Here is a 13,215-nt window from a genome sequence, read left to right as displayed (position 1 = left end):
AAATCCCTTAAACTTTGGTTTGCAGAATAGTGGCACAAAAAAAAAATTCTTCCCGCAATCACTTTCAGAATCAAAGTCAGGATAAAAGAGTTGAAGAGTTTATATTTGTTTCTTAACCTTAATTGAGAATTTTGTATCTTTAGATATAAAGATATGTCACTAACTTAAGTTTCAAATAATTGTTTTGCAATATAGTAATTTTATGTAAAAACGGATTAAAATAATGGATGACGATGAGAGATTCCAGAGAATCTCGGCCGTCGTAGTCTAATATTGAGTTTGTAATGTCCCGGCTTCTTTGAGCAAAACATTATAGTCTTTAATTTTAATCTTTATTCGATGTTCATTTATTTTAAAACTATTTTACTATTTATTTGATGTTTTTTTGTCCTTTTGATAAAAAATTGGCTTGTTTTCGTTAGCCAATTTCAATATATTATTCAACCTTGAATTAAATTAAATTAAATTAAATCTAATTTCTTAAATTAATTTTAAAATAAATTCTGACGACTCGTGCTCAATCAATGTTTGATCGTAAGAATGGTAAAATTTTTGGTGCCTACAAATTTAACCCTAGAACTATCAAGTAGGTCCATTGGACATGTGATTATAGTTTTCATGATTTCTGTTCTCTTTCTGTGTAAACAAAGACTGTCTCGTTTAGTGACTTTTACATTTTTATCAATCTGAATTACAACAAAATTAAAACTTCACTCGCATTCGTAGGTTGCCAAATTTTCTCAACTGCCCTTTGTCTACCATTCGTGTTCAATGGCTCCATCGACAGATAGTATTATGTATGTGTTATATATACTTGCTTATATTGGGATGCTACAATCAAATATAGATGGCTTGTTCTGTTATCGTACAGACATGAGATTAGTTAGCGTGATTGCTACTATATATATATAGTGGATAACTTCTAGTTGTAATTCCTCTTGAGTTTTCAAGATAGTACTGCTGAAGCTAATTTTTTTTTGAAAAGATGTAACGTCTCACAGCCGTTTGTGTCTTTTAGAATCCATATTAGTACTCTCAAAGTTTGATACGAGTGTTCTAAGTGAAAATGGCGACATGAGAACAGAGCCTAAGCACTGAAGAAATTGAAAAATATTTACATAAATTAATTATGGTGAATCACATTATATGGAAACACTTGAGGATTATATAAGTGAAAATGAATCGTTTGATGATGTATCTTATTGCAGCGTGTAAGATTGGGCCAAATTGTAGACCCTTCCAGCAGAAATTTAGAATATCTATCAGAAAATGATGTGGAAGTATGTCAATCGCCCATTAGCCGAAATCAGGTCATGCCCATGTTAAAAGAAGCAAATGTTATTTATGAAAAATCAGGGCCTACTCATTATACACTAAGAAATTTGGATGTTGAACTTCCAACACGTAGGGTTTTCTTTCGCAGTCCTCTCATTGACAGCTTACACAAGTGGACAATAAAGAGGGAGAGATTTTCTATGAGGCTGATGGAAATGTATAACTGTCTACAAGTCCAAAAATAAAGAAATCATACAGCTGTGGAGTGTTCAAGATGGTCGTCCAGTGTTCAACCGTATAATGTCTCGTAACATGTTTCAGGCAATAAATAAACAGTTCTTTTTGAAGACGCAGTCTGCAGACGCAAAAATAGGTCTCCAGACAAACTGCAACCAATTCGGGAAATATTTGACTCTTGGGTATATACGCTTTAAGATGTATTTATTCTAGGAGACAATGTTGCCATTGATAAAGAACTTTTGGTCTTCATAGGCCTTCAGAGGACCAGAGGTCTTTTGGTCCTTTCCGCCAATATATTCCCAACAAACCTGAAAAATATGGAATGAAAATATGGATTCTTTGTGCTAGTGCTACGAGTTGTGCATGGAACATGCAAATACATACTGAGCGACAAGAAAATCAACCAAAGGAAGTAAATCAGGAAGAGCGGGTTGTGCTAGATTTAGGTGAGGAATTGACTAATAGTGACAGAAACATAACATCAGATACTTTTTTTCACCAGTTTGGATCTTGTGGGAAAACTGTTGGAGAATCGAATAACTTACGTCAGGACTGTACGGAAAAACAAGCCAGAGTTGCCTCTAAGTTTCACAATCATGTCTGCATGTTAGATGTCAGTGCTCTAAATGCATTTATCTGGTGGCTCTGCATTTGTGGTGCTCATGATACACCAAAGAAACGAAAGCGGGAGTCTTTTTATCAGACTAGAGAAAATCTGGGTAACTTAGATGAGATTACAGCTGAGCCTGAAAAGCGTCAATCTCCTGAAGAGGGTATTGTACCTAACCAGAGAAAGAATACACGATGTCATATGTGCCCATCACCCGTAGATAGGAAGACAAGAACCGTGTGTCATTTGTGCACAAACAATGTTTGATAAGAACATTGCATATTTACCTGCAAAATTGCAACATTGTGTAACTTGAGAAAACTTTGAGGTTGTGAAAACTTCCTATATCAAGATTTGCGGTGTATTTATTTTTTTCTTTTTTATACAATAAAACAATGCATACCTTATAAAATTTCTCAATAACCTCGATTTTTAATTAGGGTCCATTGGACCTGAATGGTAGAAGATGTGTGGCAAAAAGCATGGTAGTTCTGGGGTTAAAAGGTATAAAAAGAAAATGAACACACACATTTTACCGAGTGATACATGTCGACACCAAAAGTAATTCTAAATTAAATATCAGAAGTTTTGTTTGCTTATTACTAAATTTTACCAACATCTTGCAGTCGATAGCAGACCAATTTATTCTAAAAGAAGGAAATAACTTGGAAAAGTAATTGTAGAGATCAAGCTGCTTAGGATTAGCGATACATAATCAGTTTCAACCATTGGTATTATGTTTATCTAGTATGGTAATGATGAAGGGAGTGTATCAGCTAAGTACCCGTCTCGAGTTCCTGATTGTAAGACACTTCCGATGTCTGTGGATATGTTTTAAATTCTAAGGTATTCTGCTAAATTCTTGGTAATTTGTACATTTCTTTTGGGATCTTCTTGAGCATAGCTTTTCAGTGACGATGCACGAGCACATTTCAAAGGCCATGTCATAAGCTACATAATACTTTACTTATGTTTACGTATATGCTTGCATTTATGGGAGGAACTTTTTATTGCTTGATCAACAGTATATATAATTTCCATTTTGATGAAGGATTTGTTCAGAAATAACTTCATACTAATAGCTAAACGTGCACGAACTCCAGGAGGTGATTCGTGACATTAAAAGAAAACAAAAAGTTCTGTTGCATATTGTCGAATTCCGCGTCGTGTACGAGTGACAGAGGTACCAACTTGGAATCGAAACTCCAATTGTGACAACACATCGTTTCAATTCCAAGTTGGTACCTCTGCCACTCGTACACGACGCGGAATTCGACAATATGCAACAGAACTTTTTTGTCTTCTTTTGGAGTTACGAATCACCTCTCGAATTATGTGCATATCTTTCTGTTCCATTCCACTTGTCAGGATTCGAGTTTCAATTCCAAGTTAACAATCTTGTCATTCTTACACGACGCAGAATTCAACAATATGCAAGAGGGCTTTTTGTCATCTTTCGATGTCATGAATGACCTCCCGGAGTTTGTGCGCATCTTTTAGGTTCACCTTATTTATATATTTATATATATTAACATTAACAGATAAGAATAATAATAAAATGAAGAGTATAAGATAACAAGATTTTATTAGTATACGCGACGAAGTAAATAATGTATAAGAATTATAATTAATAATAATATTACAATGATAAATCTCAAATTATATTAGGAAGAGAATATAAATAAGATATTAATATGAAGTTGTCTGCGATTATATAAAATGTTGAAAGTACCTCATTATTATCATGATAAGTAATTAGTACTACATATTAAAGCTAAGATACATGAATACATACAAACTCTTTATTTCTCAACGATTCAACAAATAATGCATAAACTGCAAACAATTTTTATTACAAGTAACACCTAATATAGACTACATGCTCTTGCATGATTAATCATTACCCCTTTCCGGATCCTGGCTTTTTGGGCTATTTTTTTAGACTTTCAGTCAAGCAGCTACTGCATCGTCACTATTTATCCTAGGATCATAGTTCATACCTCATTCTCTTCAGAATAGAGCTGGCTTTCAAATGGTATCACTTGCATGCCCATACCATATACCAGGAGAGGGAAAATTGATGCCAAAGGGAAAATTTTGAGGGAATTTTTTTCAAACTTTGGGCCCCTCTGACCCCCCCTGTGTAAACGTAGAGACCTCAAAAAAATCTGATACATAGTACTTGGTAAACTAAATGTGTGTACCAAGTTTCAAGTTTCTATCTTGAATAGTAAGGGCGGGAGAAATTTTATCAAGAATCCCCACAATGCCCCAAATTACCGCATTGCACCATGATCTCAGGGGAAAAATTTCCTGAGACATACCTAATTACCCTAGGGTCATGTTTCGCCCATCATTCTCTTCAGAATAGAACTGCCTTTCAGACGGTATGACTCACGTGTCTCCATCATGTTTGTAAGGCGGAAAAATCCAGAAGAAAGGGATTTTTTGGTCTAAAAATCCCTTTTTTCAACTTTTGCCCCTCTGGACCCCCCTGTTTTTACACAGAAATCGAAAAAAAATCTGGTAAATACTACTCGGTGGACTGAATGTTTGTGCAAAATTTAAATCTTCTACGTGAAAAAATAAGCCCACAAAAAAAAATGTACCGACCATTCCCCATTTTTCCCTATACAGAAGTATATTTTGAAAAAAAAAATCACTGAGACGTCCCTAATTACCTTAGAATAATAATTCGACCGTCATTCTCTTCAGAATGGAACTGCCTTTCAGACGGTATGACTCACGTGTCTCCATCATGTATGTGAGGCGGGAATATCCTGAAAAACGGAATTTTTTGGGTAAAAATATCCCTTTTTTCAACCCTTTGCCCCTCTGGTTCTCCCCCCCCCCCTGTTTTAACACAAAAATCTGAAAAAAAATATCTGGTAAATACTACTCGGTGGACTGAATGTTTGTGCAAAATTTCAATCTTCTACGTGAAAAAATAAGCCCGCCAAAGAAAATGAACATAGGCTTCATAAGGGAAAATATATATTTCAAAATTATGACGTCATCACCTCCTATGTCTGGACGCAGTACGGTCTGAAACCATACGTAATGTCTTCTACAATGCCTCTGGACTTGAAAAACAAAACAAAAAAACAGAAAGAAAAAAACGGACGAAAATCTCAAATAGAAGAGAAATAACGCAATGTACCATGAAACACCCGTATGGTACAAATTGGACCATGGGATCCCCAAAGGGTTACATGTAATTGAGTAATATACATAGTAATAATAACTACAGCATCGAGCAAGCAAACTACAATAACAGTAAGTTACTTTTACAAGTAAGTAGCTTATGAATAAAGACCTACACTATTCTATAATCAACACGCTTCATCATAAATAACTACTGCCTACCGAAATACAGATGTTGATTCAGTTGTATTGAGCCGAATTTGAATGTATCTCGTACTTAGTAAATGCCGTGTTTGCACTACTTGTTGTGTTCGATCTGGAGACCACCTCTACTTCTTTTTACTTAGCATTGAAGTTTCCATTGCAGGAGGCAGCGTTGCAACTGGCCATGGATATTGCATCCGACTCCTCTTTACAGAGTTTCTACAGGTCAAGGATGGTGCGGACTCGACGATGTCATACGAGCCTCTTAAGGAGTCTGGAAGCACAATAATCCATTGGATATCTGGACTCTTGACAGGGATGTCAAAGAAAGGAATTCCAGTTTCCTGTTCCATACGGTAATAGAATTCCAGTGATGTTTTCGTCGTGTGACTAGATGCCTTGTCTTGATGCAGTTTAGCCTGGTTCAAGTCTTGTCCGTACAATATTGAGATTTTGTGCTGGTATATTTCAGTCAGGACGTAAGTTTGGTAGTACACACTATTGATTTTCACGTTTCACTCCGCTTTTCGGAGGCGCAGTTTGCTCCTATACAAGAAATCGGGCAATAATCATGAACCCTTTTGGGAAACAGTTCTAGCTGCTCGCGTCGATGTACTGAGCCAAGAGTTCTGTGCCGCATATTTCCGTATAACATGATTCACAGTAATACGACCTACACGAAAATTACGCACTTTACACATTTTTACGATGCGCAACGCTATGAACTTAGTGTCGGAAAGGGCCGCTGTTCCTCCCAGGATCTGTTTGGTTTCGTCGGCGTCAGACTGCGCTTGACTACACAGTTGTACTACGTGACTAACGTGTTCCTGTTGTTTGTCTCTTGGCAATCTCACACGATGGGTTGTGAATGCGCGGTATAGTTGGTTATTGAGTTTTGCTCAATGTAACTGAATCAACAATCTCTGTATATTAAACTTACTGGAAAACTGGAACCCTCTCACTGGAATGAATTTAGAAGCTTCTCTTAAATATGAAGTGTTATTACAAATACTTATGTAAATATCAGAATTTTATGTGTAACCATATATTGTGTAATAAGTACTTCTATTTCATGTCTTAATTGAAAATACAATGTGTTAATTTTAAATACTTTTGTTAGCTTTAGATGTCATTGTTATATCATGCTAAATTTTGTGCATTTGTTACTAAGTTATCAATTCTATACAAAGAGTTACTTTTCTCGGGATCTGTGAACTTTCTACGTTAAATGCGTATTTTCCTGGAATTTTCTCCAAGTGACGATTGAATCGGACCATTTCTGTCGCCTATCGTCAGGTTTTTCGGATTCTCGATGGTGGAGAAATTATCTGTTTATCATTCGTTACAACTGGATTACAGTATACTTACTTATGCTGCATATCTTGTATCTCGAAGTCTTCTGTGTATAAAAGAAGCTCACACTGAATTCAAAAGACGTGATCAACATTGGAACATCTTTAACCGCTATAATGTGTAGCCGCCATGTTGCCACATGGTTAATGACTTGGACAATTCAGAGGGCAGTGGAAATTTGTTTATGATATGCGCTTCCCATTGTGCATCTTATTCTATCATTTACAATCGTTTCTAACTCTTCAAAATAACAAGTGACTACTTATACAAATAAGCAAGCATATACTATGTATTGGAGCAGAAAATATTTTCTGTCATTCAGTCAGAATAGTTTTCCAATTTCGCGTTCCTCGAGGTCTTTCTTCTTGGTTAAATGGTTAGTTATCGCCTTAAGAGCAGAAGATCCAGATTCGCATACCAGTGGGACTCGTGGTTAGGAGCCCATATTAAATTGCAAATCCATGTGTTATATGACTTCGGTGTTAAAAGGTATTGCTCAACTACAAAATGACAACATCAATTCCACGTTGGCCAGTTTCCGTTTAATAGTAGTTTAATTACATTTTTAAAATATGCTTTAAGATTTATGGGACGTATTTTTGTAAAGAGGAATTTTTAACATGCTAACATATGCATGTAATCTATTTAAAAAAAAAAAAAAAAAGCCGTACTGTTGATATCAAAAATGTTATTTTTTGTTACTTCACGAAAAGATGTTATTTCGTTACAGGAATTTGTAAACAGAATATCAAAACAAACTGACCAGTATCGTAAGTGGATCTCAACCATACCTCAAGAAATAAATTAACTATTAGAGAAACAAACAAAATCGTTAAAAGGACTCAAGTGTTTTTGTGCCATTAGATAATAATAAGTGACTACATATCACGAAATCTGTGCTTTTGGAGATAATTATTCACAAATGGAACTTATTTCTTTTTATTGTGTTATTATTCTGACTAGAAGTCAAAAAATATATATACTCAAATAAAAAATATTATTTTATATTGAATTTTATGTGCAGTTTTTTTTTACATACCTTATTTTCTGTGTTTTTCATTGAAAATTCATTACAGTTATTTTATTAATGCAAAGGATGGTTTCAAGTACATTGCCCCATACAAACTTTAAATATATTTAAATTCTTGTGCTAGCCTTTCCTGCTGGTCTAATGGTTAGTGTGTACACTTTTGATGTACGTGGTCTTGAGTTTTACAGAAGGTCGGTCCACATTTATGGAAACGAAGTGGAACATCCACCAGGGGCGCTAGAATCGCACAGACAGTAAGCACAGCAGAGCAATCAGAAAGCAGTTGTGTGGAGAATTTGGTAGCAGAAAGTGAAGTGCTCCGAGTGTAAAATGCCTCCAAAACTGACCCCATTCTGGAAGGGGTCCATCACCGCTCTTTTCGGCATCGGATACAGCTACAGTTCAATTGTGAAACAGTGTTTGTACAAGGGTTTCACCATTTCCAAGAAGGGTATTGCCAGTGTATTCAAACGTAACAAAAATGCACAGCCAGGGGGAGCGAGTATGCGCAGAGTGGCACGAAAACAACACCCCCGTCCCAAACGTACAATGGATGTGGTTCGACAAGTGCAGTAGTTGTTGACTTAGGAGAATCCGCCGCCACAAAGAGACATTGCCAGAAGTGTTAGAAGATCCAAATCAACTGTGCAGAGGATAATCAGCCAGGATTTACACCTGCAAGTGAAGCATAAGCCACTTGTTCACACACTCACATCCGGGAACACAGGGTCCATTGCAAACGGCTCTATGAACGGTATTTAGCAGATGACAAATGGAAATATGTGGTCACGTCAGACGAGGCCTGGATCTCTTTGTCAAACTCCAAGCGGGCTCGAGCCCTTTACTATCATCCAAAGGATACAAGGGACCATGCCAATTACATCCGCACGTGCCGCAAAAGTTTTCCCCCGTGGCTTCATGGTGGTTGCAGGTTTTTACCATAAAAGGAAACTTCCCCTGCATAGAGTTGCACGAAATGTGAAAATTAACTCAGCATACTATCAACAACACGTTCTGAAGCCATTATACCGGCAACATATTCCGTAATTGTATGATGCTGAGATGTCGAAAATCTTCATTTATCAAGACAAAACAGCCAGCCACACGACTCGAACAACTGTGGCATACATAGCCCGCAAAGCGCGTGAAACTGGAATCTATGCTATCCCATATTCAGACATCCTTGTCAAGATTCCCGACGCTGCACCAATTTACTTTCGTGCTTCCAGGTGTTTGAAGCGATCGATTATCTTATGTCGCCCATGCACATTGATTGGCTTGTGGAAAGTTTGCAAGGAGGAGTGGTCCAAACTTGATCAAATTTCTCTGAACAAAAGCCTACTTCAAAGCTTCAATGGAAACTTCGGAGTCGGGCTATAGTTTATAGTCAGGGTCGTCATATCGAGCACAACCGCTGGTGGAAATATGGCTTTACGCCCTACCGTAGGGGACACAAAATCGTTTCCATAAATGTGATCAACTTCTGTATTCCTGTGGGAACGTTAAAATTTGAATGCATTACCAGTAGCGTGCAGTGTCCTTTCTAGCCAAAGAACAGGTCATAAATAGCAACCTACTCTTCACGTAGGACAAATTCTAAAGGTAATATTAACCATCCTGATTGGTTTAGTAGTGAAACTTCTCCGCGAGCGGTTGATCAGAGCGAACATGTGAAAGCAGAGCTCTCAGTACCAGTGTTAAAATTTTGTTTTTACGAAAATATGATAGATTTTTTTACATTTATTGTGTGCTTAAGTATTGAGATTAAGTTTGAGAATTATTGTGATCAAGTTTCGAGACGAGCTATGCAGGATTATCGAAAAAATTGAGTCCAATTTCTAATTGACAAAACCACGCACAGTAACCAATCTTCGCCATCCTGGTTGTGTACATACTTTGAAAATTTATTCCAAAGTATTCAGACATTACAATTACACAATATGGAAAATAGATGGACATACAATTCAGAAATTGTGCATCACATAAAGAAATTGTTGAACACTCACTGGAAAAACCCATTTACCCATTGTTTACTCATTTACCAGATGTTTACCCATTTCGATCATTCCGCCAGTGATGTCTACATTATGGATGCTCAAGTGCATAATACCCGTGTGAAGATCGTGGATCTCCCTTTTAAAGCTCTAATCATCAAGACTTTGGAACTTACAACAAGAATAACTAAAACTTTGCTGACCAGTGTAAATACACTTATTTATTAAAACTATAATACAGTGGTATGGTTTCGACAACTAAACGTTATCTTCATCAGACACTAACTAAAAGAATTTTTTTCAAAACATTGAAATATATACTCAAAAGAGAAAGGCCCAACACTTCTTGTTTGTTTGGGAAGTCATCTTTGTCTTCCTTTTCCGGGTCTATACATGTTCAATCGGTCACCTATTTGGACTTAATTACCCGTCCACCTGATCTTTTCATGTATCTGTTGATGGTATGTGCACATGCAGTGTTAAGTACTGGTTACCTGATAGTTTGTGGCGCTAAGATTAATAAGATGTTTTTGATATAAAGAAATTAGTTAGTAACAAATGTACGGACATTGATAATACAGATATAGATTGTTTCAGACAAGATTATAATGAAGATGTCAGAGATTAAATATCGGAAGTAAGTCAATGTTAATGAATTTATGGCATAAGATTGAATGAATGATTTGTGATTATAGTATTTGAGCAGATAGAGAATAAACGGATCTAAATACGAAATTGGATTATTGGTTTAAATAGGTTACAGAACAAAGCAAGAAGAGTATAATAATTTTGGATGTCCATATTTTAAGATTGTAAAACATGGTAGAGTCGCACAGAAACGAAGCTACAGTTTCAGCATCATGTGAAGAAGAATATAAATTCTTAGAATGTGTTACTTAAAGATGGGTAGCAGCGCAACTGGAGCAACGAGACATGCAGACAGCATTATTAAAAGAAGAAGTTTCGATCCTAAAAGAGATAATAATATCCAAGCTTGGTGTCTCAAACGAGAATGAAGGATGCAGCTACACGGGGCATATAATATCGAGCATTGCAACAGCCCATGTATGCAGAAGGTGTAGTAGAGCACATGGAAACAAAGTTTGCCCTGCCAAAAATAAAAGATGTCATCGTTGTTTATTTTTTGGCCATCTGGCTCGAGCGTGTGTAGCTAAAAGAGTTAATCCATCTTTTAAATACCAAAACTATATCAAGGATCGTGAGATAGATTGTTTTCTGCCTGAAACGCGAGCTACCCAGAAATCAAACACTAACTCAACCAAAAGTACAGCTCGGTACAAGCCAAGAAGAGATTCCAACCACTTAGGCTTAGTAGAAGAAAGTAAGAACCTTGCACAATCTAATAGAATGAACGAACAAGCACTATCTGAGGAGGATACACACTACGGTCTATCGGATTTCTTAGTTTTTGATCAGAACGACAAGAAGGTGACCAAGTACAAGGAAGAACGGCTGAAAGTGACTAAAGAGGCAAAAGATGAAGTTAAACAAGTATCTACGTCTGATCACCATGAAGAAAAGAAGCGATGTAAACATGTTTGTGCAAAGTGTTTGAATATTTCCAGAGGGACACGGGAAAGACGACAGACTACTGATAGAATGAATACCAAGTGTAATTTTAGGGAAGCGCTGAAGAACGCTTTTTTGACGGAACAACATCAAAATCAAGACGAACTTACCAGGTTGATGCAGAAGCAGAAACTCATGCACGAACACATGAACTTTCTGAGGCATAGATGGTATAAGCGGAAGAAAGGAATTAAGTCCGAGAAATGGCAAGAAAACGAATCTTATTCGGAGTTTTAGATTCGGGTTATTGTTTTGTGGTAAGATTCTGTTTTATGTTGTAAAAGTTCTGGTTTTGTAAAGGGGGTAGAGTGTTGGCGGTATGTGTGACATATATCTGCACATGCAGTGTTAAGTACTGGTTACCTGATAGTTAGTCTGTGGCACTAAGAATAATAAGATGTTTCTGATATAAAGAAAGGAGAGGAAAGAAACATGGTGTTGAAGTAACATGACGGTTCAAAATGTGTGAACAATAATCGGTGTAGTCAGGAAAATGATTTGAGATGTGACCTAATGTTTTGTATTTTGGAAAGTGAATAGATCAAGAAAGATTTGACTGCCCAATAACACACAAACAATTAATCATTTACGGGTTATTAGTCTAGATTAGTGTTACAGTGAAAATAATCACCATTAAAAAGTGACTACACGAAAAAAAACTGCAATTCTGCATCACAATTCCTGTTTGTGGTGAGATCTAAGCTTTTTAATTATTTTTATTCTTGCAGTTCTCAGTGTTCTTGTGTGTGCTTTCCAATTGAGTTTCTTATTTTCTAGTTCATTAATTTGTGGTTTAGTTATTAGTTGTAAATATCTTGACTTGTCCTTAAACATGCTTTTATATATTTAACAATCAAGGAAATGGCGGAAGGAAATGATATGGAAATCCTTATACCGGTAAAAGATACAGAACATAATAAAGAATATATAGAACAAGGTATTCAATCGGATACTATTGGTTATCAAAACAAAAACACGAAAATAGACACGGTTTCATGTTCAAATGAAGAGCAGTCAAAACAATATTCAGTTTCCTTAAGGTGATCTGGTACCCCTAGCAACCTTGAAAGTTAGTCCATTTAAAAAGCATTGCAAAGTTTTTCACTATTTTCTTCTTTATTATTAAAGTTACAAACGTCAAAATTTGAACAAACCTAGAGGAGACACATATCTATGCCTTGTGTGTTTTAGATTTTGAAAAAAACACAGTAAAAAAGCTTCCATGTTTGATTTTAAAAACTTGGCAACGCAGATGTAACCCTCCCACTCAAATTTTGAGTTGGTGTCTCCTTTTGTTGAAATGTCTATTGACTCCTGTGTGAACCTCCCTGTCCGCGTTTAGCGGTCGTCTTTCTGCCTGTCCTTCGAGTCGTGGTTGCTTGAAATGTGAATATCGACGGATAATCACTTTATGAGTGACAGCAGGAGGGATAGCAGTACAAATGTCTGTGCCGTGAAGACAACGGAAAGCGAGATATTCCTCCGACCGAGGAAAAATATCGCACGACTTTCGGCTTCAGAAACATAAGAAAAGAGAAGAAAGAAGTGCTATTGTGTTTCATATTTCTGTGGTTATTTCTTCCTTTTCTATGTAGCTTTATTTCAATGCAGTATTTGAATGTTGAATGAAAGATGATAAATCGAACGGTTGATAGACAGGTAAACAGATAGAAGTAATATATATATATATATATATATATATATATATATATATATATATATAGAGAGAGAGAGAGAGAGAGAGAGAGAGAGAGAGAGAGAGACATAGATAGATA

This window comes from Thermobia domestica, chromosome 15 (assembly GCF_964235325.1).
Source record: "Thermobia domestica chromosome 15, izTheDome1.hap1.1, whole genome shotgun sequence".
NCBI classification, from domain to species: Eukaryota; Metazoa; Arthropoda; class Insecta; order Zygentoma; family Lepismatidae; genus Thermobia; species Thermobia domestica.
Note: the sequence above shows the minus strand (reverse complement) of the source record.